Genomic DNA, 24,774 nt, shown 5'->3' on the forward strand with positions numbered 1-24,774 from the left:
AAGCATAAACGAATATTATTAATGTGAAGTGAATCAGCAGGGTTATAATGATAAAAACCCGTAAACTGTACAACCTGAGAGACATTCTGCTCCTCATTACTATTATGTTACAGGAGATGCAGTTTGGGGCCTGATGGATTTCTCTGTGCCATTTAGTAGCTCATGTTGTATACATAGCTATACAAATTGGATTATAATCAGCATTCATCAACTGTAATAAACTCTGCATCTCACAGATGAGAATTGAAGAAATAACCATGAATCAAAGGACCGCTTTGTAGTGTTCAAATATTTATCCTTGGAGCAGCAGAGCATGTTACTTATAGTTGAAGCAAGATGCTATCGTGTACAGCGTGACCTCAATAAGGAGGAATAGGCCGGTGTGAAGGAAGAAATCTTTATTCATATTAACCAATCTGTAGGTGTCCTGAGGACATTCAGGTACAAGAATAGCCATGGCACTTCACTATATAGATCCCGTTATTCAGGAATCTTACTACACAAAAATACAGTTTGTGCCTCATTTGCAATAAAAACTAGTGCAGGCCAACAGTGGAGTCATATCCCATAAAAAAAGAGATGATTGCATTCATTATATAGACTGTAATCACAAAATGGCAGCTGGAATCTAACTGGATAATACAGGAAGCAGTTTATCTAAACAATTTTTTTTTATAAATGACGCCCAATATATGGGGTATATTAGTCTGTTGATGGGCTCTAGGGGTTTTGTAGCAGCTTTTGATTGCCTTTGTTTGCATTTTGAACGGATTGCCTATAGTAAAGAAAAATAAATGCCTTGTGCCTGCAACATTACTTTTAAACTGGCCTTAACCAACCACCGTCTTTGGGGTCCTGTCAACCCAACTGCAGCAAGTGCCATCTTACTCCTTCCTGTGAGTGGTCGACTCTGCTGCACAGAAAAGAACCATCACAGCAGAAACAAAAATTACCCTATAAAACGTAACCTTTAATAGTATTAAAAAAAAAAGTAAATTAACCCCAGTAAAAAAAAAAAACAACACAATGTCCCTACTCTTGCTCTGCCTGAGAGCGGAACTGCCGCCTTCTTTGCAGAGATGAAATGGTGGTGTGGGCAGAATGGAGAAAATGAGGAAAGAGAAAATCTACAGCTGGATGTAATAAGTATGTATGTTGAATAGGAGAAGAAACTGTAATTACACTCCACCGCCATTACAAAATAGGACGGCACACAGGTAAATATTGGAGAGGATGCAGCGCTCCCACGAGCACTGTGGCCCTTTCAAACAGCTGATCATTAGGGGTGTCAGGGGTCAGACCCCCACAATATGACATTAATTCTCTATTCTGAAAGGTCATCAATATCATGAAGCTGGACAACCCTTTTGTTACATGAAAATATGGCTCTTAGCCAGAACCTTCCTTCTCCATACTCTTCTCTTCCTATCAACAAGTGGAAGGCACATATGCAAGCTGTTGTAATTCCTACACCGTTCACCTGATTTGGATGTAAATACCCTCAAATTAAAGCTGACAGTCTGCAGTTAAAACACATCTTGTTCATTTCATTTCAAATCCATTGTGGTGGTGTATACAGTCGTGGCCAAAAGTTTTGAGAATTACATAAATATTGGAAATTGGAAAAGTTGCTGCTTAAGTTTTAATAATAGCAATTTGCATATACTCCAGAATGTTATGAAGAGTGATCAGATAAATTGCATAGTCCTTTTTTGCCATGAAAATTAACTTAATCCCAAAAAAACCTTTCCACTGCATTTCATTGCTGTCATTAAAGGACCTGCTGAGATCATTTCAGTAATCGTCTAGTTAACTCAGGTGAGAATGTTGACGAGCACAAGGCTGGAGATCATTATGTCAGGCTGATTGGGTTAAAATGGCAGACTTGACATGTTAAAAGGAGAGTGATGATTGAAATCATTGTTCTTCCATTGTTAACCATGTTGACCTGCAAAGAAACGTGTGCAGCCATCATTGCGTTGCAAAAAAATGGCTTCACAGGCAAGGATATTGTGGCTACTAAGATTGCACCTCAATCAACAATTTATAGGATCATCAAGAACTTCAAGGAAAGAGGTTCAATTCTTGTTATGAAGGCTTCAGGGCGTCCAAGAAAGTCCAGCAAGCGCCAGGATCGTCTCCTAAAGAGGATTCAGCTGCGGGATCGGAGTGCCACCAGTGCAGAGCTTGCTCAGGAATGGCAGCAGGCAGGTGTGAGCGCATCTTCACGCACAGTGAGGCGAAGACTTTTGGGAGATGGCCTGGTGTCAAGAAGGGCAGCAAAGAAGCCACTTCTCTCCAAAAAAACCATCAGGGACAGATTGATCTTCTGCAGAAAGTATGGTGAATGGACTGCTGAGGACTGGGGCAAAGTCATATTCTCCAATGAAGCTTCTTTCGGATTGTTTGGGGCATCTGGAAAAAGGCTTGTCCGGAGAAGAAAAGGTGAGCGCTACCATCAGTCCTGTGTCATGCCAACAGTAAAGCATCCTGAGACCATTCATGTGTGGGGTTGCTTCTCATCCAAGGGAGTGGGCTCACTCACAATTTTGCCCAAAAACACAGCCATGAATAAAGAATGGTACCAAAACACCCTCCAACAGCAACTTCTTCCAACAATCCAACAACAGTTTGGTGAAGAACAATGCATTTTCCAGCACAATGGAGCACCGTGCCATAAGGCAAAAGTGATAACTAAGTGGCTCGAGGACAAAACGTTGACATTTTGGGTCCATGGCCTGGAAACTCCCCAGATCTTAATCCCATTGAGAACTTGTGGTCAATCCTCAAGAGGCGGGTGGACAAACAAAAACCCACTATTTCTGACAAACTCCAAGAAGTGATTATGAAAGAATGGGTTGCTATCAGTCAGGAATTGGCCCAGAAGTTGATTGAGAGCATGTCCAGTCGAATTGCAGAGGTCCTGAAAAAGAAGGGCCAACACTGCAAATACTGACTCTTTGGATAAATGTCATGTAATTGTCGATAAAAGCCTTTGAAACATATGAAGTGCGTGTAATTATATTTCACTACATCACAGAAACAACTGAAACAAAGATCTAAAAGTAGTTTAGCAGCAAACTTTGTGAAAACTAATATTTGTGTCATTCTCAAAACTTTTGGCCACGACTGTAGAGCCAAAAATGTTAGAATTGTGTCGATGTCCCAATATTTATGGACCTGACTGTATATTCTATTTATGCATGAGCCCCTATATGTACATGTACTAATGGTCAGGTACTGGATCTGAGTTGGTTAGAAGAGTAGATCCAGTAGACGGTATATTGGTGGACTCTGGATATACTGTGGGGTTTCGCTCTGGTAGATAGGGTAAGCGTGTGCAGTACACGCTTGAAGCTCATCAAGAGAATGCCAAGAGTGTGCAAAGCAGTAATCAAAGCAAAAGGTGGCTACTTTGAAGAACCTAGAATATGACATATTTTCAGTTGTTTCACCCTTGTTTGTTATGTATATAATTCAACATGTGTTAATTCATAGTTTTGATGCCTTCATAGTCATGAAAATAAAGAAAACTCTTTGAATGAGAAGGTGTGTCCAAACTTTTGGTCTGTACTGTATAAGTATCTGCGAGGGTTGTATGTTACTCCTGGAGTGTATGAGGGACTGGAAGAGGTGTAATAATACACAGAACAAGCGGGTTATATAGGAAACAAAGACAACAGTCTAGGAATAGAATGGTAGGGACGGAATAAGGAGATAGACAAAAATCTCCAATTTCCGATAAGCAAACCTACCTTCATCAATGGCGAGCCAAGCCAGGCCCAACTGTTTTAATGAATCTCTATTCGGATATTCTGATTAAATTACTGTTATACTGTGAATTTAGGTTTTGAGACCTGGGAGATTCGGACAGGTAACACATTTTCACTGAGTCCTAGTGTTAGAGCGATTAATTACAGAGAACCTATTTAAGTGACGTTCCTGACTGTTCCTTCCTGACACTGACTGTTTCCTTTGTTTCCCATTATAACCTGTAAGGTGTTTGTTTGGTATGTTTTGTTTTTCTTTCATTTTTTCCCCCCAGTCCTTCAGAGTAGCAGCAGAGTACAGGAGTAACACAGATTGCAGGGATAACCATGAGTGACAAAGCAGGACATGGGACTTTTGAAAAGTTAAGTAGATACAGTACGTTTAACCCTGTATTGCCTAGATCAAATGAAGCCTTGCAAATGTTATGGGAATCTCTAGTAGATTAAGCCGATTCCTATGACAAATTGCTAAGCGTGGTGTGTTGAAACAAACATCCAAGCGGCGTCACATGCTTGAGAAGGTGGACCCATGTGAAGAGACAAAGGTCACTGCAAATTTGCATTGTTGTTGTTGTACAGAAGGGGTTAAACGGGTTTCTAGTCTTGAAACACAACTTAAAGAAAAAGAAAAGGTACTTGTAGAAAAAGACTCAGCATGCTGCAGTCTCAGTTAGCTGAGAAAGAAAAATATTATGCAGATGTTAGATAACGGGCTATAAAGAAAAAGCAGTCTCTACAGAAGTGATAACTGCTGACCTGAGGACCAAGTTGACAAAGAGGGATGAGACAATTAGCAATATGCAGAAGACAATAACTGAGCTCTCACATCACATAGATTTGCACTCAAAGCAAATTTGTGTTTTGAGTGCAAACAGGGGGACATCGCCCTTGAAGAAGCGAGGTAGCGAAACCCGGGTCGGGCAGGAACGTGACGATCATCTTGTATTTTTATGCCTTTTGTCTACTGACCTGTTGTAAGTAGAATAAAACCTTTTAGAACAACTTTCTCAAGGGTGCTTCACTATCTTGCCTATCCCCTTAAACCCTGTAGAGGAGGAGGTCTGGGAGGACCATATCCTTTGGTTGTCGAGGAGAGGGGCTGACACCCTTGTATCATCCACCTGTGACCGGAATACATAGCTCCCAGCAGCGCGGTTCCAAAACCTATGAACTTGACTTTGCCAGTGTGAAACCTACCACACGAACCCGGGACCAGCAGCAGCGCAAGTAACTGTCCGTGTTGAGACGCAGGACTGACTTTCTGTTTTATTAGGGGGACAGATGAGAGTAAGACCGCTCCTATGGCTGCCTCCGATCAGACTGATACCACTCCAAAAGCTGCTACAAGTGCTGCTGGTGACACAGTTCATGGATTAGGAAGTGGCATGGGAAATTTACAGACCACTTCCAACTTCCAGACGTGTTACAGCAATATGTCAGAATTGCACTCTTTCCATAACATGGAGAGGATGCAATTTCTGATAAAGATATGTAAACTGATTCCTGCATATGATCCAGATGCAGATCCTTTCACTTCCTGTGATATTTTTGAGGGACATTGCAAGAAACTTTCTGTCCCTCCAGAATATCGCATGGAAGTGTTCCCGCTATGGTTGCCTACACATTTTTTTCAAAGATATGAGGTCATAGGAAAAATTTCCCCCAGGAATGGCCTATTTCTTGATGAGGAAGACAGACTTTCCATCCTCATGAAATTGGTAACAGGGCATACAGATGTCCCCCCATAGGTCCTAAGTAACTTCAGGCCTACCATCCATGATGAGCACTTGTCGCTTTGTGGAAGGTTTGAAGCTACGTATAGGAAGGTGACAAAAGATCATGGTGTAGGAGCCCCACAAGGCATGATACATATGTTTGTGGAGAAGTTTCCATATCTTGATACCACAATTCGTTTGGATGCAGCTAAGGAGACATCACTGATTGAGGCAGCAATGGTAATAGAGCAGGTCAGGCAGGATTTACTAAAGGGTCACGAGTCCATAAAAATAAGAAAGCAGGTAGCAGACACTCACAATCTGCAAGATGTCCATATACCAAAGGTTACAGCTCATAGACCACTGCATGTGTATTCTAGTGCTCTTCAACAAAGAAAGTGGGAGAATATACAGTGTTTCCATTGTCTGCAATATGGACACATAAAACGACTCTGTCCGCACAGAGATGTAAGGCTTTCTACCACACATACAATTGCAAGGACAAAGACCAGTTTCATTTGTGAGTCAACAGGCTACACATGAAACAGGGCTGCAAAAAGACACCATTACAACAGATATCCCTACTGAGGCAAAATACAAGTTCTTAACCCAAAACATCAGTGTTTATTCACACTTGAGGCAATTGCATTAAACAGCACGTAACTTTGCAGTCTTGGTGTTAATTCACACACAATGGAAAGTTCATATAACACAAGTCACCTTGCTGGCAGTTCTGCCTCCATTAGTCCACAGCAGGCTTTAGGGGGCCTGTTTCGCCAGCGTGCGGCTCTCAGCCCTCCAGCACAGCACAAAGCCTCAGGTCCCAAAAACTGAGACATCTCTGCTGAGCCCAGCTGCCTATTTAAGGACAGCCAGGTGCTGCCAAAACCCGGACCGGCACTTAAAGGGTTTCTATCACTTTGTTTCACCTATTTAGCTTTCAGACACTAGCGATCCGCTAGTGTCTGCTTTATCTAACCATCCTAATATAAGAGCTTATTGTCCTGCCGTTTAGCTAAAAAAATAACTTATATAGATATGCAAATGAGCCTCTAGGTGCAATGGGGGCGTGATTAGCACCTAGAGGCTCCGTCTACCTTAACAAACTGCCGCCGCCCAGCGCGTCCCTCCAGCCCGCCCATCTCCAGCTGAAGCGATCCTCTCCGTGCGCGTCTCTGTTCTGCGCATGCGCAGTGAATGTCTGATCGCTTCCCTGCTCAGACATCTCCACTGCGCCTGTTCCTCGGAGCACTATGACGTCATCGGCGCAGGCGCAGTGGAGATGTCTGAGCAGGGAAGCGATCAGACATTCACTGCGCATGCGCCGAATACGAGGAGCATCGCATTCCGGAGGAGATGGGCGGGCTGGAGGGACGCGCTGGGCGGCGGCAGTTTGTTAAGGTAGACGGACTCTCTAGGTGCTAATCACGCCCCCATAGCACCTAGAGGCTCATTTGCATATCTATATAAGTTATTTTTTTAGCTAAACGGCAGGACAATAAGCTCTTATATTAGGATGGTTAGATAAAGCAGACACTAGCGGATCGCTAGTGTCTGAAAGCTAAATAGGTGAAACGAAGTGATAGAAACCCTTTAAACTCTCATCCGGTATTTGACCTTACCTGGCTTGAAACCAGCCCAGCCGCACATGCTGGGAGGAAAATACCTGCCTTGCCAGACACAACCCCTCACTGTGTCACAATACATACACATTATTAGCCACATTTGCTTAGCATCCAGGGAGGGCAGGAAAGGAGGCAGCTGTGTGTGGTGGTGTCCTCTATTTACTGTCTTATTTGTAGCATCTGTATCTTTATGTATAATGTCCATTGCTTTGTCATCTCTATGTTATCAGTAAACTATTTTTATAAGTATCTGCGAGGGTTGTATGTTACTCCTGGGGTGTATGAGGGACTGGAAGAGGTGTAATAATACACAGAACAAGTGGGTTATATAGGAAACAAAGACAACAGTCTAGGAATAGAATAGTAGGGACGGAATAAGGAGATAGACAAAAATCTCCAATTTCCGATAAGCAAACCTACCTTTATCAATGGCGAGCCAAGCCAGGCCCAACTGTTTTAATGAATCTCTATTAGGATATTCTGATGAAATTACTGTTATACTGTGAATTTAGGTTTTGAGACCTGGGAGATTCGGACAGGTAACACATTTTCACTGAGTCCTAGTGTTAGAGCGATTAATTACAGAGAACCTATTTAAGACGTTCCTGACTGTTCCTTCCTGATTTGTGGTGGGGATCCCTGTAGATCTGCCAATAATATGTAACTCAGGGGTACCCCATATACTGGCCAGGGCCTGCAATCTATGTAAACCTATAATAGCCCCCAGTGTATGGTGACATGGTCACCAACGCAGGGGGAGGGCTTCGGTTTACTGTTGAGGAACCTTTTGTTTCTTTGTCCTCAGTAATGTAGTGAAAATATGATACAGTTCTTGTCTTCAATCTCTACACACAGGTGTCTGTTGGAGGAGCTGTTAGGAATTTATGACCCTCTTTATTGTAGAGGCCATTGCCTGAGGTCACCACAGTATCCATAGGTGTGAGCCTCAGGGGGTAAGGCCATATAGCTCACAAACAGATGGCATTGTCCCTCAACCATGAGGAGACAATGGATTTTAGATAAGCTCTTTTGCTTGCATCAATTGGCAATACTGTTGGTTCGTAAATGATCGTTGACTTTTTATACAATAGGACAGTTCAGTCTGGGAATAATCTTTTTATGTTGGGTAGGGGCCTTAATTGAAATGATAAGGTCTAGTTGTGTGATGCACACCTCACCTCTAGTAGAAGTCCTAATTCTTGGTGCCAAGGTCTGTTGCTCCTTAAACTTGGCTCAGAGTGTCATCATAAGGGCATGTCATTGTATATCTCTAGTGTGTCTAACTCAGGTATACCCTGTACTGTCGGAGAAATTGCAGTCTATCTCCCTGTCTGTCACTGGCACTAATAAGTAGGCGTTTAGTCAGGCCAAAACTGACTGGTCCCATTAACTGTAGTAACTAACTATCATGGAGGCATAGCATGTAATTTGAGTGCTAGCCCACAAAGTCCGCGGCGCAGCAAGTAGGTTGTGGGGCATAGCTCTCCCTATTGGGGATTTTGCGAGGGAGTGGGTTGACCCCACAGTGATCCGCAGAGGCGCCTTGCAGGAATTGCAACTATCCAGTCGGGCGCGGAACTTGGGCGCAGCCGTTGCAAGTGGGAGCTCCCACTGGGTTGTGATATATAGTCTCGGTTTGTAACGTAAACTAAAAGTGCCAAGTGTTATCTACAGATACTGTCAACAGGGGGAGGCCATGATATCTCCTGATGGATTTTTAGAACTGCAGCTGTTGAGGTGTGCTCCCCTCGGAGCAGACTGTTGTGTTTTAATATGATTTCAGGTGGGGAAATGCTCAGAGAGACAATTAATGCCCTTGATCTAGGAAGGTGACCAGACATCTGTCAAGACTAGGGATGAGCGAACCCGAACTGTATAGTTCGGGTTCGTACCGAATTTTGAGCTGTTCGTGACACGGACCCTAACCCGAACATTTATGTAAAAGTCCGAGTTCGGGTTCGGTGTTCGGCGCTTTCTTGGCGCTTTTTGAAAGGCTGCAAAGCAGCCAATCAACAAGCGTCATACTACTTGCCTAAAGAGGCCATCACAGCCATGCCTACTATTGGCATGGCTGTGATTGGCCAGTGCAGCATGTGACCCAACCTCTATTTAAGCTGGAGTCACGTAGCGCCGCAAGTCACTCTGCTCTGATCAGTGTAGGGATAGGATGCAGCTGCTGCTGTTAGGGCCAGATTAGGCAGGGATTCACTCATCAAAAACAATTAATGATGTGATCGATCTACAGCTGTGTATCATTCAACTTCTGCTAGTTAATTGCTCATTGTTTTTAGGCTGCCCAGAGCGTTTTTCTGTCACTTTTTTCTGGGGTGATCGGCGGCCATTTAGTGTCTTGTGGTGCGCCAGCACAAGCTGCCACCCAGTCCATTTAACCATCAATAGTGTGTTGTTGTTTTTTGCTATATCCTACATCAGGGGCTTGGCTGTGCTTGCTAATTTATTGAGTGGTGAAATACAATTGCCAAAATAGCAGTACCCTAAATCTGGTGTTTCAGCTGTGGCTAGCCAATTGTAATACTGTCTGCTGTCTGGCAAAGGATATATTTTTTTCTGGGGTGAAATTCAATTCCCAAAATAGCAATACCCTAAATCTGGTGTTCCAGCTGTGGCTGGACAAGTTTTCTATTGTCCGTCAAAGCACAGTTTTTGTTCTGAGTTGAAATTCAATTCCCCAAATAGCAATTCCCTAAATCAATGGTTTCTGCTGTAGCAGGCCAAGTTTAAATCTATCCATAAAAGGGTATATGACATTGAAGGTGCAAATTCAAGTGCTGATAGGGTCATCCTCAATAACTTCACACGCTACCGTGCATCTCCAAGTGTAATTCTGTCCGTAAAGGGATACCTGTCATCCAGGGCCTAAATACTAGGCCTACAATTTATATTCAGCTAAATCTGTGGTTACTGCTGTGGCTGGTCAAGTTATTTAGTGTCCATCAAAGCACAGTTTTTGTTCTGGGTTGAAATTCAATTCCCAAAATAGCAATTCCCTAAATCAGTGGTTTCTGCTGTAGCAGGCCAAGTTTAAATCTATCCATAAAAGGGTATATTACATTGAAGGTGCTGATAGTGTCATCCTCAATAACTTTACACGCTACCGTGCATCTCCAAGTGTAATTCTGTCCGTAAAGGGATACCTGTCATCCAGAGCCTAAATACTAGGCCTACAATTTATATTCAGCTAAATCTGTGGTTACTGCTGTGCTTGTATTAGTGTAATACGGTACCTAAATAGATAGCCAGATAGTGTTAGGTGCCTGTAAAAAAAAGGCCTGAATTTTAATTCAATACATTGGGCCAAATAATTTTTTTCTTATTGTGGTGAACGGTAACAATGAGGAAAACATCTAGTAAGGGACGCGGACATGGTCGTGGTGGTGTTAGTGGACCCTCTGGTGCTGGGAGAGGACGTGGCCATTCTGCCACAGCCACACATCCTAGTGTACCAACTACCTCAGATCCCAGTAGACGCCAGAATTTACAGCGATATTTGGTGGGGCCCAATGCCGTTCTAAGGATGGTAAGGCCTGAGCAGGTACAGGCATTAGTCAATTGGGTGGCCGACAGTGGATCCAGCACGTTCACATTATCTCCCACCCAGTCTTCTGCAGAAAGCGCACAGATGGCGCCTGAAAACCAAGCCCATCAATCTGTCACATCACCCCCATGCATATCAGGGAAACTGTCTGAGCCTCAACTTATGCAGCAGTCTCTTATGCTGTTTGAAGACTCTGCTGACAGGGTTACCCAAGGGCATCCACTTAGCCCTTCCCCAGCGGTGGAAGACATAGAATGCACTGACGCACAACCACTTATGTTTCCTGATGATGAGGACATGGGAAAACCACCTCAGCACGTCTCTGATGATGATGAAACACAGGTGCCAACTGCTGCGTCTTTCTGCAGTGTGCAGACTGAACAGGAGGTCAGGGAGGATGACTGGGTGGAAGACGATGCAGGGGACGATGAGGTCCTGGACCCCACATGGAATGAAGGTTGTGCCACTGACTTTCAGAGTTCGGAGGAAGAGGCAGTGGTGAGACCGAGCCAACAGCGTAACAAAAGAGGGAGCAGTGGGCAAAAGCAGAACACCCGCCGCCAAGAGAGTTCGCCTGCTACTGGCCACCGCCACCTGGGACCGAGCACCCCAAAGGCAGCTTCAAGGAGTTCCCTGGCGTGGCAGTTCTTCAAACAATGTGCTGACGACAAGACCCGAGTGGTTTGCACGCTGTGCCATCAGAGCCTGAAGCGAGGCATTAACGTTCTGAACCTTAGCACAACCTGCATGACCAGGCATCTACATGCAAAGCATGAACTGCAGTGGAGTAAACACCTTAAAAACAAGGAACTCACTCAGGCTCCCCCTGCTACCTCTTCTGCTGCCTCAACCTCTTCCTCCGCCTCTGGAGGAACGTTGGCACCTGCCGCCCAGCAAACAGAGGATGTACCTCCAACACCACCACCTCCGTCACCAAGCATCTCCACTATGTCACATGGCAGAGTTCAGCTCTCCATCTCACAAACATTTGAGAGAAAGCGTAAATTCCCACCTAGCCACCCTCGATCCCTGGCCCTGAATGCCAGCATTTCTAAACTACTGGCCTATGAAATGCTGTCATTCAGGCTGGTGGACACAGACAGCTTCAAACAGCTCATGTCGCTTGCTGTCCCACAGTATGTTGTTCCCAGCCGCCACTACTTCTCCAAGAGAGCCGTGCCTTCCCTGCACAACCAAGTATAAAATCAAGTGTGCACTGCGCAACGCCATCTGTGGCAAGGTCCACCTAACCACAGATACATGGACCAGTAAGCACGGCCAGGGACGCTATATCTCCCTAACTGCACACTGGGTAAATGTAGTGGCGGCTGGGCCCCAGGCGGAGAGCTCTTTGGCGCGCGTTCTTCCGCCGCCAAGGATCGCAGGGCAACATTCTTTGCCTCCTGTAACCTCCTCCTCCTACTCGGCTTCCTCCTCCTCTTCTTCCACCTGCTCATCCAGTCAGCCACACACCTTCACCACCAACTTCAGCACAGCCCGGGGTAAACGTCAGCAGGCCATTCTGAAACTCATATGTTTGGGGGACATGCCCCACACCGCGCAGGAGTTGTGGCGGGGTATTGAACAACAGACCGACAAGTGGTTGCTGCCGGTGAGCCTCAAGCCCGGCCTGGTAATGTGCGATAATGGGCGAAATCTCGTCGCAGCTCTGGGACTAGCCGGTTTGACGCACATCCCTTGCCTGGCGCATGTGCTGAATTTGGTGGTACAGAAGTTCATTCACAACTACCCCGACATGTCAGAGCTGCTGCATAAAGTGCGGGCCGTCTGTGCACGCTTCCGGCGTTCACATCCTGCCGCTGCTCGCCTGTCTGAGCTACAGCGTAACTTCTGCCTTCCCGCTCACCGCCTCATATGCGACGTGCCCACCAGGTGGAAATTCACCTTGCACATGCTGGACAGAATGTGCGAGCAGCAGCAGGCCATAGTGGAGTTTCAGCTGCAGCACGCACAGGTCAGTCGCACTGCGGAACAGCACCACTTCACCACCAATGACTGGGCCTCCATGCGAGACCTGTGTGCTCTGTTGCGCTGTTTCGAGTACTCCACCAACATGGCCAGTGGCGATGACGCCGTTATCAGCGTTACAATACCACTTCTATGTCTCCTTGAGAAAACACTTAGGGCGATGATGGAAGAGGAGGTGGCCCAGGAGGAGGAGGAGGAGGAAGAGGGGTAATTTTTAGCACTTTCAGGCCAGTCTCTTAGAAGTGACTCAGAGGGAGTTTTTTTGCAACAGCAGAGGCCAGGTACAAATGTGGCCAGACAGGGCCCACTACTGGAGGACGAGGAGGACGAGGATGAGGTGGAGGAGGAGGATGAAGCATGTTCACAGCGGGGTGCCACCCAACGCAGCCCGGGCCCATCACTGGTGCATGGCTGGGGGGAAACGCAGCACGATGACGATACGCCTCCCACAGAGGACAGCTTGTCCTTACCTCTGGGCGCCTGGCACACATGAGCGACTACATGCTGCAGTGCCTGCGCAACGACAGCAGAGTTGCCCACATTTTAACGTGTGCGGACTACTGGGTTGCCACCCTGCTGGATCCCCGGTACAAAGACAATGTGCCCACCTTACTTCCTGCACTGGAGCGTGATAGGAAGATGCGCGAGTACAAGCGCACGTTGGTAGACTCGCTACTGAGAGCATTCCCAAATGTCACAGGGGAACAAGTGGAAGTCCAAGGCGAAGGCGGAGGAGCAAGAGGTCGCCAACGCAGCTGTGTCACGGCCAGCTCCTCTGAGGGCAGGGTTAGCATGGCAGAGATGTGGAAAAGATTTTTCACCACGCCACAGCTAACTGCACCACCACCTGATACGGAACGTGTTAGCAGGAGGCAGCATTTCACTAACATGGTGGAACAGTACGCGTGCACAACCCTCCACGTACTGACTGATGGTTCGGCCCCATTCAACTTCTGGGTCTCCAAATTGTCCACTTGGCCAGAGCTAGCCTTTTATGCCTTGGAGGTGCTGGCCTGCCCGGTGGCCAGCGTTTTGTCTGAACGTGTATTCAGCACGGCAGGGGGCGTCATTACAGACAAACGCAGCCGCCTGTCCACAGCCAATGTGGACAAGCTGACATTCATAAAAATGAACCAGGCATGGATCCCACAGGACCTGTCCATCCCTTGTGCAGATTAGACATTTATAACTACATCCCCTTAACAATATATTCTTGTACTCCAGGGCACTTCATTCAATCCTCTTTTTTTAATTTTACCATTATATTGCGGGGCAACCCAAAGTTGTATGAACCTCTCCTTCGTCTGGGTGCCGGAGCCTAAATATCTGACAGTGGCCTGTTCCAGTGGTGGGTGACATGAAGCCTGATTCTCTGCAATAGGACCTCTCTCATCTGTCTGGGTACCGGGGCCTAAATATCTGACAGTGGCCTGTTCCAGTGGTGGGTGACATGAAGCCTGATTCTCTGCAATGGGACCTCTCTCCTCTGTCTGGGTGCCGGGGCCTAAATATCTGACAGTGGCCTGTTCCAGTGGTGGGTGACATGAAGCCTGATTCTCTGCAATGGGACCTCTCTCCTCTGTCTGGGTGCCGGGGCCTAAATATCTGACAGTGGCCTGTTCCAGTGGTTGGTGACATGAAGCCTGATTCTCTGCAATGACACCTCTCTCATATGTCTGGGTGCCGGGGCCTAAATATCTGACAGTGGCCTGTTACAGTGGTGGGTGACATGAAGCCTGATTCTCTGCAATGGGACCTCTCTCCTCTGTCTGGGTGCCGGGGCCTAAATATCTGACAGTGGCCTGTTCCAGTGGTGGGTGACATGAAGCCTGATTCTCTGCAATGGGACCTCTCTCCTCTGTCTGGGTGTCGGGGCCTAAATATCTGACAGTGGCCTGTTCCAGTGGTGGGTGACATGAAGCCTGATTCTCTGCTATGGGACCTCTCTCCTTTGTCTGGGTGCCGGGGCCTAAATATCTGACAGTGGCCTGTTCCAGTGGTGGGTGACATGAAGCCTGATTCTCTGCAATGGGACCTCTCTCCTCTGTCTGGGTGCCGGGGCCTAAATATCTGACAGTGGCCTGTTCCAATGGTGGGTGACATGAAGCCTGATTCTCTGCAATGGGACCTCTCTCCTCTGTCTGGGTGCCGGGGCCTAAATATCTGACAGTGGCCTGTTCCAGTGGTTGGTGACATGAAGCCTGATTCTCTGCAATGGGACCTCTCTCCTCTGTCTGGGTGCCGGGGCCCAAATATCTGACAGTGGCCTGTTCCAGTGGTTGGTGACATGAAGCCTGATTCTCTGCAATGGGACCTCTGTCTGGGTGCCGGGGCCTAAATATCTGACAGTGGCCTGTTACAGTGGTGGGTGACATGAAGCCTGATTCTCTGCTATGGGACCTCTATCCTTTGTCTGGGTGCCGGGGCCTAAATATCTGACAGTGGCCTGTCCCAGTGGTGGGTGACATGAAGCCTGATTCTCTGCAATGGGACCTCTCTCCTCTGTCTGGGTGCCGGGGCCTAAATATCTGACAGTGGCCTGTTCCAGTGGTGGGTGACATGAAGCCTGATTCTCTGCAATGGGACCTCTTTCCTCTGTCTGGGTGCCGGGGCCTAAATATCTGACAGTGGCCTGTTCCAGTGGTTGGTGACATGAAGCCTGATTCTCTGCAATGGGACCTCTCTCCTCTGTCTGGGTGCCGGGGCTTAAATATCTGACAGTGGCCTGTTCCAGTGGTGGGTGACATGAAGCCTGATTCTCTGCAATGGGACCTCTCTCCTTTGTCTGGGTGCCGGGGCCTAAATATCTGACAGTGGCCTGTTCCAGTGGTGGGTCACATGAAGCCTGATTCTCTGCAATGGGACCTCTCTCCTCTGTCTGGGTGCCGGGGCCTAAATATCTGACAGTGGCCTGTTCCAGTGGTGGGTGACATGAAGCCTGATTCTCTGCTATGGGACCTCTCTCCTCTGTCTGGGTGCCGGGGCCTAAATATCTGACAGTGGCCTGTTCCAGTGGTGGGTGACATGAAGCCTGATTCTCTGCAATGGGACCTCTCTCCTCTGTCTGGGTGCCGGGGCCTAAATATCTGACAGTGGCCTGTTCCAGTGGTTGGTGACATGAAGCCTGATTCTCTGCAATGGGACCTCTCTCCTCTTTCTGGGTGCCGGGGCCTAAATATCTGACAGTGGCCTGTTCCAGTGGTTGGTGACATGAAGCCTAATTCTCTGCAATGGGACCTCTCTCCTCTGTCTGGGTGCCGGAGCCTAAATATCTGACAGTGGCCTGTTCTAGTGGTGGGTGACATGAAGCCTGATTCTCTGCTATGGGACCTCTCTCCAATTGATATTGGTTAATTTTTATTTATTTTATTTTTATTCATTTCCCTATCTACATTTGTTTGCAGGGGATTTACCTACATTTTGCTGCCTTTTGCAGCCCTCTAGCCCTTTCCTGGGTTATTTTACAGCCTTTTTAGTGCCGAAAAGTTCGGGTCCCCATTGACTTCAATGGTGTTCGGGTCCGGGGCGAAGTTCGTGTCGAGTTCGGATCCCAAACCCGATCATTTCCGGGAAGTTCGGCCGAACTTCTCGAACCCGAACATCCAGGTGTTCGCTCAACTCTAGTCAAGACCCATCATGAAGGCGCCAGATGATCCCCTCCTTGTGAAATCCCAGATGAACATTAGAACCATCCATGCACCAGAAAATGAATCATCAGATTGGTCAAAAATACAACATAAATGAGCTTATAATGTATTGTGTTTGTTACTTTTTATCATGTTTTTTTTCCCTCATTGTAAGCACTTCCACACATAGACCAGGCTTAAAACATAGTGTGTCAGTATAAGGACAACAGGGGAATATGTTACAGGAAAATATGGCTCTTAGCCAGAACCTCAGCCTGATGACCACACAAATATGCCTAATAATTGGATATAGTGTATATTGATATCCAGTGGTATTCACCTATTGTGTGATTTTAGTATGGCCAGTAGCCATTTGGTCATTGGAAGGGTACATTGTAAAAGCAGTTAGACAACATTCTCTTGGCCAACAGCGTGGAGTCCATGGTGGGGGCTGGGACACAGGAACATATAGTTGACATTAAACTTAGGAGTCTCTCTCTCTCTTCCTGCCAGCCCCTTGGACCAACAGTACTTCAGGAGCAAGCATATGTGCACTTATGTGGGTATGTACATAAGTTTAATATCCCAGTAGACTTTATATGTGTACATATAGATATTTGTAGTCTGCGATTGTATTCCATTATACCTGTTTATAGATGTGTAGATTATATATATGCTATTTATGCATGAGTCTCTATATGTACATGTACTAATGGTCAGGTACTGGATGTGAGTTGGTTAGAAGAGTAGATCCAGTAGACAGATTGCTTAGCATCCAGGGAGGGCAGGAATGGAAGCAGCTGTGTGTGGTGGTGTCTTCTATGTACTTTTATGTCTTTTATTGTAGTGTCTGTATCTTTATGTATAATGTCCATTGCTTTCTCATCTCTATGTTATCAGTAAACTATTTTTATATATAAGTATCTGCAAGGGTTGTATGTTACTCCTGGGGTGTATGAAGGACTGGAAGAGGTGTAATAATACACAGAACAAGCAGGTTATATAGAAAACAAAGAAAACAGTCTAGGAATAGAATAGAAGAGACGGAATACGGAGATAGACATAAATCTCCAATTTCCGATAAGCAAACCTCCCTTCATCACCCTTTACGGAAGGTTTTCCCCTTCACGGTAGGCCCAACATTGCAGCTTCTGGGTGGTTTAGATTAGGGCCATGTGTTTTCACAGGTAACGCTGTTTACCTTCAAAATTATGCATACATTAACAGTCTATTCATATGGGTGTATTCAAAAACAGCACGTCATTGCAGTTTTCACTTGCATCAAATGTGTCTACACATGCCTGAAAATTTTGTGGAAAACCTCTGGATCAACTTGCAGGATAACAGGCTGAACTGGATGGACAGATGTCTTTTTTCGGCCCTATAAACGATGTCACTATGTTAAAAGTCTGCTGTGGCTTTTTCAGCAATTCTGCTGTAATTTTTTTTTTTTAACAATAACCTCTTGTATTGCATGTGGTTTTTATTGCAGAAATGGCTGTGGATGTCACCCTCTCCATTGTAAAGGATGAAATCTGTGAGGGAGATCTGCAGCCTAAACTTATATGCTGCATATCTGAAATCTGCACCACAGGTCAATTTGTGCTGCATTTTTGCATGCAGCATGTGAATGAGATTTGTTACAATCTCATTCACTTTTCTGGTACTGTACAATTCTGCAGATTCACCACCTAAAAATCAACAGCAAATCTGCAGCATTTAAGTCGCATGTGGACATAACCTTAGGTTACATGCACATTGTATGCAGATTTTCGTTTGGATTTCGCTGTGTTTACAAACCAAACCGGCACCAAAATCTGCATACTTTATTTGATTTTGTTGTGGATTTTAAAAAACTATTTTCCTCAGATCTCACCCTTTGAATTGCACTGACAATCCGCAAAAAACTATTGACATGTTACAGATGTAAAAATCTGCACTGCAGGTCAATTTCTACTAGAAATTTTTTTGCACTATATAGTTGTGATCTTGAAAATATTATCTACTTAGATGGTACTGCATTATGCTGTGGAATTTCCGCACAGACAATCAGTGCGTGATTAAATTTGGCCTAAATGACCAGTAACCTTTAACACAACTTTGCATAAATTATTAGTACAAGCAACCATAAGAAACTTTGTATTATATCTTATTGGAGAAAATGTCTATTCTTCTGTTAATCAACAGTTTCTTTCCCTCCCCTCTCTGTTTGCTAAATATTTTTCTCAGAAATTTTTCCTGAATTGGTCTTAAGAGCAGCTCAGAGAAGTATCAGATTACACGTCAATACAAGTCTAAGGAGTGCATAGTGAAGAGTGAGCAGGAGTTCAGAGATCACTGCACTCCACAAAGCTAAAGAGACTGCACAAACTAAGACAGTATTTGTCTCAGCCAAAGTGATTTATTCACATCCATACAGGTCAGTACAAATGTCCTCTATCAACTTTAGGTTGCTTCTGAGTGAGTGTGAGAATGTTGTGAAGTGAATTCTCCTCTACTTTCTGTACTGTATAGGAGCTATTAGCTACCCACTAGATTAAACAGAATTGCAAATCAAAGATCTAGCACAGAGAGGAGAAAACTGCAAAAAATGCAAGATACAATGGACAGAAATAGTGTTATTCCTCATGTACACACACAGTACTATTAATTAAACCCTACAGGACCCTGCCGTTTTTCACCTTTAGGACCAGGCCTTTTTTTGCAAATCTGACATGTGCCACTTTATGTGGTGATAACTTTAAAACACTTTTACTTATCCAGGCCATTCTGAGAAGGTTTTTTCATCACATATTGTACTTCATGACAGTGGTAAAATTGAGTCCATTTTTTATTTTTATTTATAAAAAAATTCCACATTTACCAAATATTTGGAAAAATTAGCAAATTTCCAAATTAAAATTTCTCTACTTTTATAATAGATAGTAATACCTCCAAAAAAATTATTATTTTACATTCCCCATATGTCTACTTCATGTTTGGATAATTTTGTGAATGCCATTTTATTTTTTTGGGGACGTTATAAGGCTTAGAAGTTTAGAAGCAAATCAAGTCACTTTGTGAGGCTTACATAATAGAAACCACCCAAAAATTACCCCATTTTAAAAACTACACCCCTCAAGGTATTCAAAACCGATTTTACTAACTTTGTTAACCCTTTAGGTATTCCACAAGAATTAATGGAAAATAGAGAAAAATTTCAAAATTTAACTTTTTGGGCAGATTTTCCATTTTAATCCATTTTTCCAGTTACAAAGCAAGGGTTAACAGCCAAACAAAACTCAATATTTATGGCCCTGATCCTGTAGTTTACAGAAACACCCCATATGTGGTTGTAAACTGCTGTACGGGCACACGGCATTGCGCAGAAGGAAAGGAACGCCATACGGTTTTTGGAAGGCAGATTTTGCTGGACTGGTTTATTTGACACCATGTCCCATTTAAAGCCCCCCTAATGCACCCCTAGAGTAGAAACTCCAAAAAAGTGACCCCATTTTTGAAACTACGGGATAAGATGGCAGTTTTGTTTGTACTATTTTAGGATACATATGATTTTTGGTTGCTCTACACTGCGTGCAGAATTATTAGGCAAATGAGTATTTTGACCACATCATCCTCTTTATGCATGTTGTCTTACTCCAAGCTGTATAGGCTCGAAAGCCTACTACCAATTAAGCATATTAGGTGATGTGCATCTCTGTAATGAGAAGGGGTGTGGTCTAATGACATCAACACCCTATATTAGGTGTGCATAATTATTAGGCAACTTCCTTTCCTTTGGCAAAATGGGTCAAAAGAAGGACTTGACAGGCTCAGAAAAGTCAAAAATAGTGAGATATCTTGCAGAGGGATGCACCACTCTTAAAATTGCAAAGCTTCTGAAGCGTGATCATCGAACAATCAAGCGTTTCATTCAAAATAGTCAACAGGGTCGCAAGAAGCGTGTGGAAAAACCAAGGCGCAAAATAACTGCCCATGAACTGAGAAAAGTCAAGCGTGCAGCTGCCAAGATGCCACTTGCCACCAGTTTGGCCATATTTCAGAGCTGCAACATCACTGGAGTGCCCAAAAGCACAAGGTGTGCAATACTCAGAGACATGGCCAAGGTAAGAAAGGCTGAAAGACGACCACCACTGAACAAGACACACAAGCTGAACCGTCAAGACTGGGCCAAGAAAAATCTCAAGACTGATTTTTCTAAGGTTTTATGGACTGATGAAATGAGAGTGACTCTTGATGGGCCAGATGGATGGGCCCGTGGCTGGATTGGTAAAGGGCAGAGAGCTCCAGTCCGACTCAGACGCCAGCAAGGTGGAGGTGGAGTACTGGTTTGAGCTGGTATCATCAAAGATGAGCTTGTGGGGCCTTTTCGGGTTGAGGATGGAGTCAAGCTCAACTCCCAGTCCTACTGCCAGTTTCTGGAAGACACCTTCTTCAAGCAGTGGTACAGGAAGAAGTCTGCATCCTTCAAGAAAAACATGATTTTCATGCAGGACAATGCTCCATCACACGCGTTCAAGTACTCCACAGCGTGGCTGGCAAGAAAGGGTATAAAAGAAGAAAATCTAATGACATGGCCTCCTTGTTCACCTGATCTGAACCCCATTGAGAACCTGTGGTCCATCATCAAATGTGAGATTTACAAGGAGGGAAAACAGTACACCTCTCTGAACAGTGTCTGGGAGGCTGTGGTTGCTGCTCCACGCAATGTTGATGGTGAACAGATCAAAACACTGACAGAATCCATGGATGGCAGGCTTTTGAGTGTCCTTGCAAAGAAAGGTGGCTATATTGGTCACTGATTTGTTTTTGTTTTGTTTTTGAATGTCAGAAATGTATATTTGTGAATGTTGAGATGTTATATTGGTTTCACTGGTAAAAATAAATAATTGAAATGGGTATATATTTGTTTTTTGTTAAGTTGCCTAATAATTATGCACAGTAATAGTCACCTGCACACACAGATATCCCCCTAAAATAGCTAAAACTAAAAACAAACTAAAAACTACTTCCAAAAATATTCAGCTTTGATATTAATGAGTTTTTTGGGTTCATTAAGAACATGGTTGTTGTTCAATAATAAAATTAATCCTCAAAAATACAACTTGCCTAATAATTCTGCACTCCCTGTATATTACACTTTTTGTGAGGCAAGGTAAAAAGAAATAGCTGTTTTGGCACAGTTTTTATTTTTTGTTATTTACAACATTCATCTGACAGGTTAGATCATGTGGTATTTTTATAGAGCAGGTTGTTACGGACACGACAATACCAAATATGACTACTGTTTCTTTCAGTTTTACATAACAAAGCATTTTTGAAAAAAAAAAATTTTTTTGTGTCTCTACATTAAAGCTGTAGTTTTATTTATTTTTTGGGCGACTGTCTTGTGTAGGGGCTCATTTTTTTGGGCTTGAGATGACGGTTTGATTAGTACTATTATAGGGTGCATATGACTTTTTGATCGCTTGCTATTACACTTTTTGTGATGTAAGGTGACAAAAAATTGCTTTTTTACACTGTTTTTATTATTTATTTTTTACGGTATTCACCTGAAGGGTTAGGTCATGTGATATTTTTATAGAGCAGGTTATTACAGATGCAGCGATACATAAATAAAAAAAAGTTGACATATTAGGTAAGTTTTACACAATTATTTCATTTTTGAAACAAAAAAAAAATCATGTTTTAGTGTCACCATAGTCTGAGAGCCATAGTTTTTTCAGTTTTTGGGCAATTATCTTAGGTAGGGCATGATTTTTGCGGGATGAGATGACGGTTTGATTAGCACTATTTTGGGGTGTGTATGACTTTTTGATCGATTACAATTACACTTTTTGTGATGTAAGGTGATAAAAAATAGCTTTTTTACACAGTTTTTATTTAACATTTTTTATGGTGTTCACCTGAGGGGTTAGGTCATGTGGTATTTTTATAGAGCCAAATGTTTTTTATTGGTGAAAGGTCTGAACTGCAGGCAGTGTTATGTTATTCGAAAACCTCTGTATAGAGATGGCCTTGCGGTTCGCCCGGCGGTCGTTTAGCGGCGAACTTTGCTTGTTCGCGATTCGCCGAACATGCGAACATATGGAGATATTCACGCCCGCCATATTCTTTTACATTGTGAAGAACTTTGACCCATGACACATCCATCAGGTGGTAAAGGACAGCCAATTGAGACGTTTCAGCACATGTACATACCCCCTACCTTATAAATAAACCTGATCTGGCCGCCATTTTACATTCAGTGTTTTGCCAGTGTAGGGAGAGGTTGCTGTGTGGAGCAGGGACAGGCTGTTAGGGACACCAAACGCTAGCTAATAGGGCCACAAAAGTCTTTTTAAGGACTGGTATAGGTGTGTTATCGATATGTGTGATACACAGAGGGGTGTGATATACTTATAATATACTTTTATAATGAGTCAAAAACACATAGATCTATATAATGATCACCTGGAAGTCAGGGGCCTAGGGGCTAGGGGCTTACTATGGCCATCTTTATATAGGGTAAGGTTCCGGACGGGGTCGCTCTTATCAGGGCGGGTGGTCTGTGGATAGGCTATCAGGGCCAGAATAGCACCCCCCTGTAGGGCAATATCAGGGACAGTTCTTTGCCCATCCTGTTCTTCAATACCACATCATCATCTAGCCCAGGGATAGATGTTTTTTTCTTCCCCTCCGGGATTCATGGATGTGCACTGGAACCCACAGGGTTTGTGGTAGGACATATGTTTTCTGATTTGGTGCCACCATGCACTTGTTATTGCCTACCACGTCTATGCTTTTTGCTTAACTTTAATAATTTAATTTATTTTCATTTTGAGGGATATCTTTTCCATTCACACGTCGGCAAAATGGGTCCGCATCCGTTCCACAATTTTGCAGAACGGGTGCAGACCCATTCATTTTCAATGGGGGCCGGAATGTTCTGTCCGCATCCGCATTTGCGGATCTGCACTTCCGCATTCGTGCTTCCGTCTCCGCAAAAAAATAGAACATGTCCTATTCTTGTCCGCAAATTGCGGAATGCACATTGCCGGTGTCCGTGTTTTGCGGATGTGTGAATGGACCCTCATATTAACATTATTAAAGGTTACGTTTTATCTTTATATATATTTTAATGGCTTGCCTTCCTTGTACAATGTTATAATATACTTTCTATGTTAGAAAGTATATTATAGTGCATTTGTATTGTGCGGCAGTTGTGTGCGGTTCTGCTGCGATACTGCAGGGACAAGCGTTATTGGAAAAAATAATTTCTACTAGTGTGATATACCAGTCGTCCCCCCAAAAAACGGATTGAAGCAGGGTGTTATATACCAATATACTTTCTTTATAATGCATTTGGGTACTGTATAATGCATTTGCACATGCGCGTACGTGAAAATTATATTGCCGATATTTCGCATGAAAAAAAATAATGAATGGAGATCACAAATTCGAATAATACATCTGGTATGTCACTGTCCATGTTGTGGGACTATCTGTGCACGTCTAGTAATTATTTCTTGGCTGCAAATATGAGCTGAAGGTTTTTCAGGTTCGCCTGCCATTAAAATGAATGGGACCCGCCGCAAACTTGTGGTTCGCAAACATTTGATCGCAATCGCGTTCAAGAACCGTCCCGGCAGATGTTCATCCATCACTACCTCTGGTACACTGTACAGCATTGATAGTGCCTTTCCAGATGTATAAGCTGCCCATGCCATAGGCATTAATGTAGCGCCATACCATCAGAGTCGCGGGCTTTTGAACTGTGCACTGATAAAATGCTGGATGGTCCCTCTACTCCTCTGCATCTGCAGAACATGTGTCCTTGGTTTCCAAAAATAATTTCAAATTTTAATTCATTTGAACACAAAAAGCTTTCCGATCCCAACTTTTTTTTAGATGCAATGCTGCAATCAAGTTCTAATTGAGTTAATTATTTTCATGAAATAGTTCTTAGGTGGGGTGCTGGTTCTCCTTAAAGAGAACAGCTATGTATGGAGACTTACTGGAAGTGCTTCATGATATGGGAGACTTACTGGCAATGCTCCATGGGAAAAAAATATGCAAAGAGGTATCTCCCAAGGAAGGAGAACCATCTCGCTATTTCTACCTTGTAGAAATGGCTCCCTATGAGTCAATTAGCAACTTTTGGAGTTTTGGGGTTCTTGGCCCTCCTCAGTATGGAATAGAATTCTGGGTGGCTGGGTGCGATGTCTTGGATGCAGCTTAGGCTGACAGATACCTTATTGCATACATGAAATGCTAAATGTCTCCTACTTTCAACATCTGATGTGTGTTCTATCATCTATTGTGAATAATATATCATTGCATTCTGTTTTTATTTACATTTTACACAGCGTCCCAACTCTTTTGGAATTGGGGTTGTATATAAATAAATTATAAATCCAGAGACAGCATAGATTGGATAGTGTCATACTTTGAATTTAGTATTTTTCTATATAAATCTTCTTTTTTATTGAGCAAATTTTAATACAAATGCAA

The sequence above is a fragment of the Bufo bufo genome, chromosome 2 (assembly GCF_905171765.1).
Source record: "Bufo bufo chromosome 2, aBufBuf1.1, whole genome shotgun sequence".
Taxonomy (NCBI): Eukaryota; Metazoa; Chordata; class Amphibia; order Anura; family Bufonidae; genus Bufo; species Bufo bufo.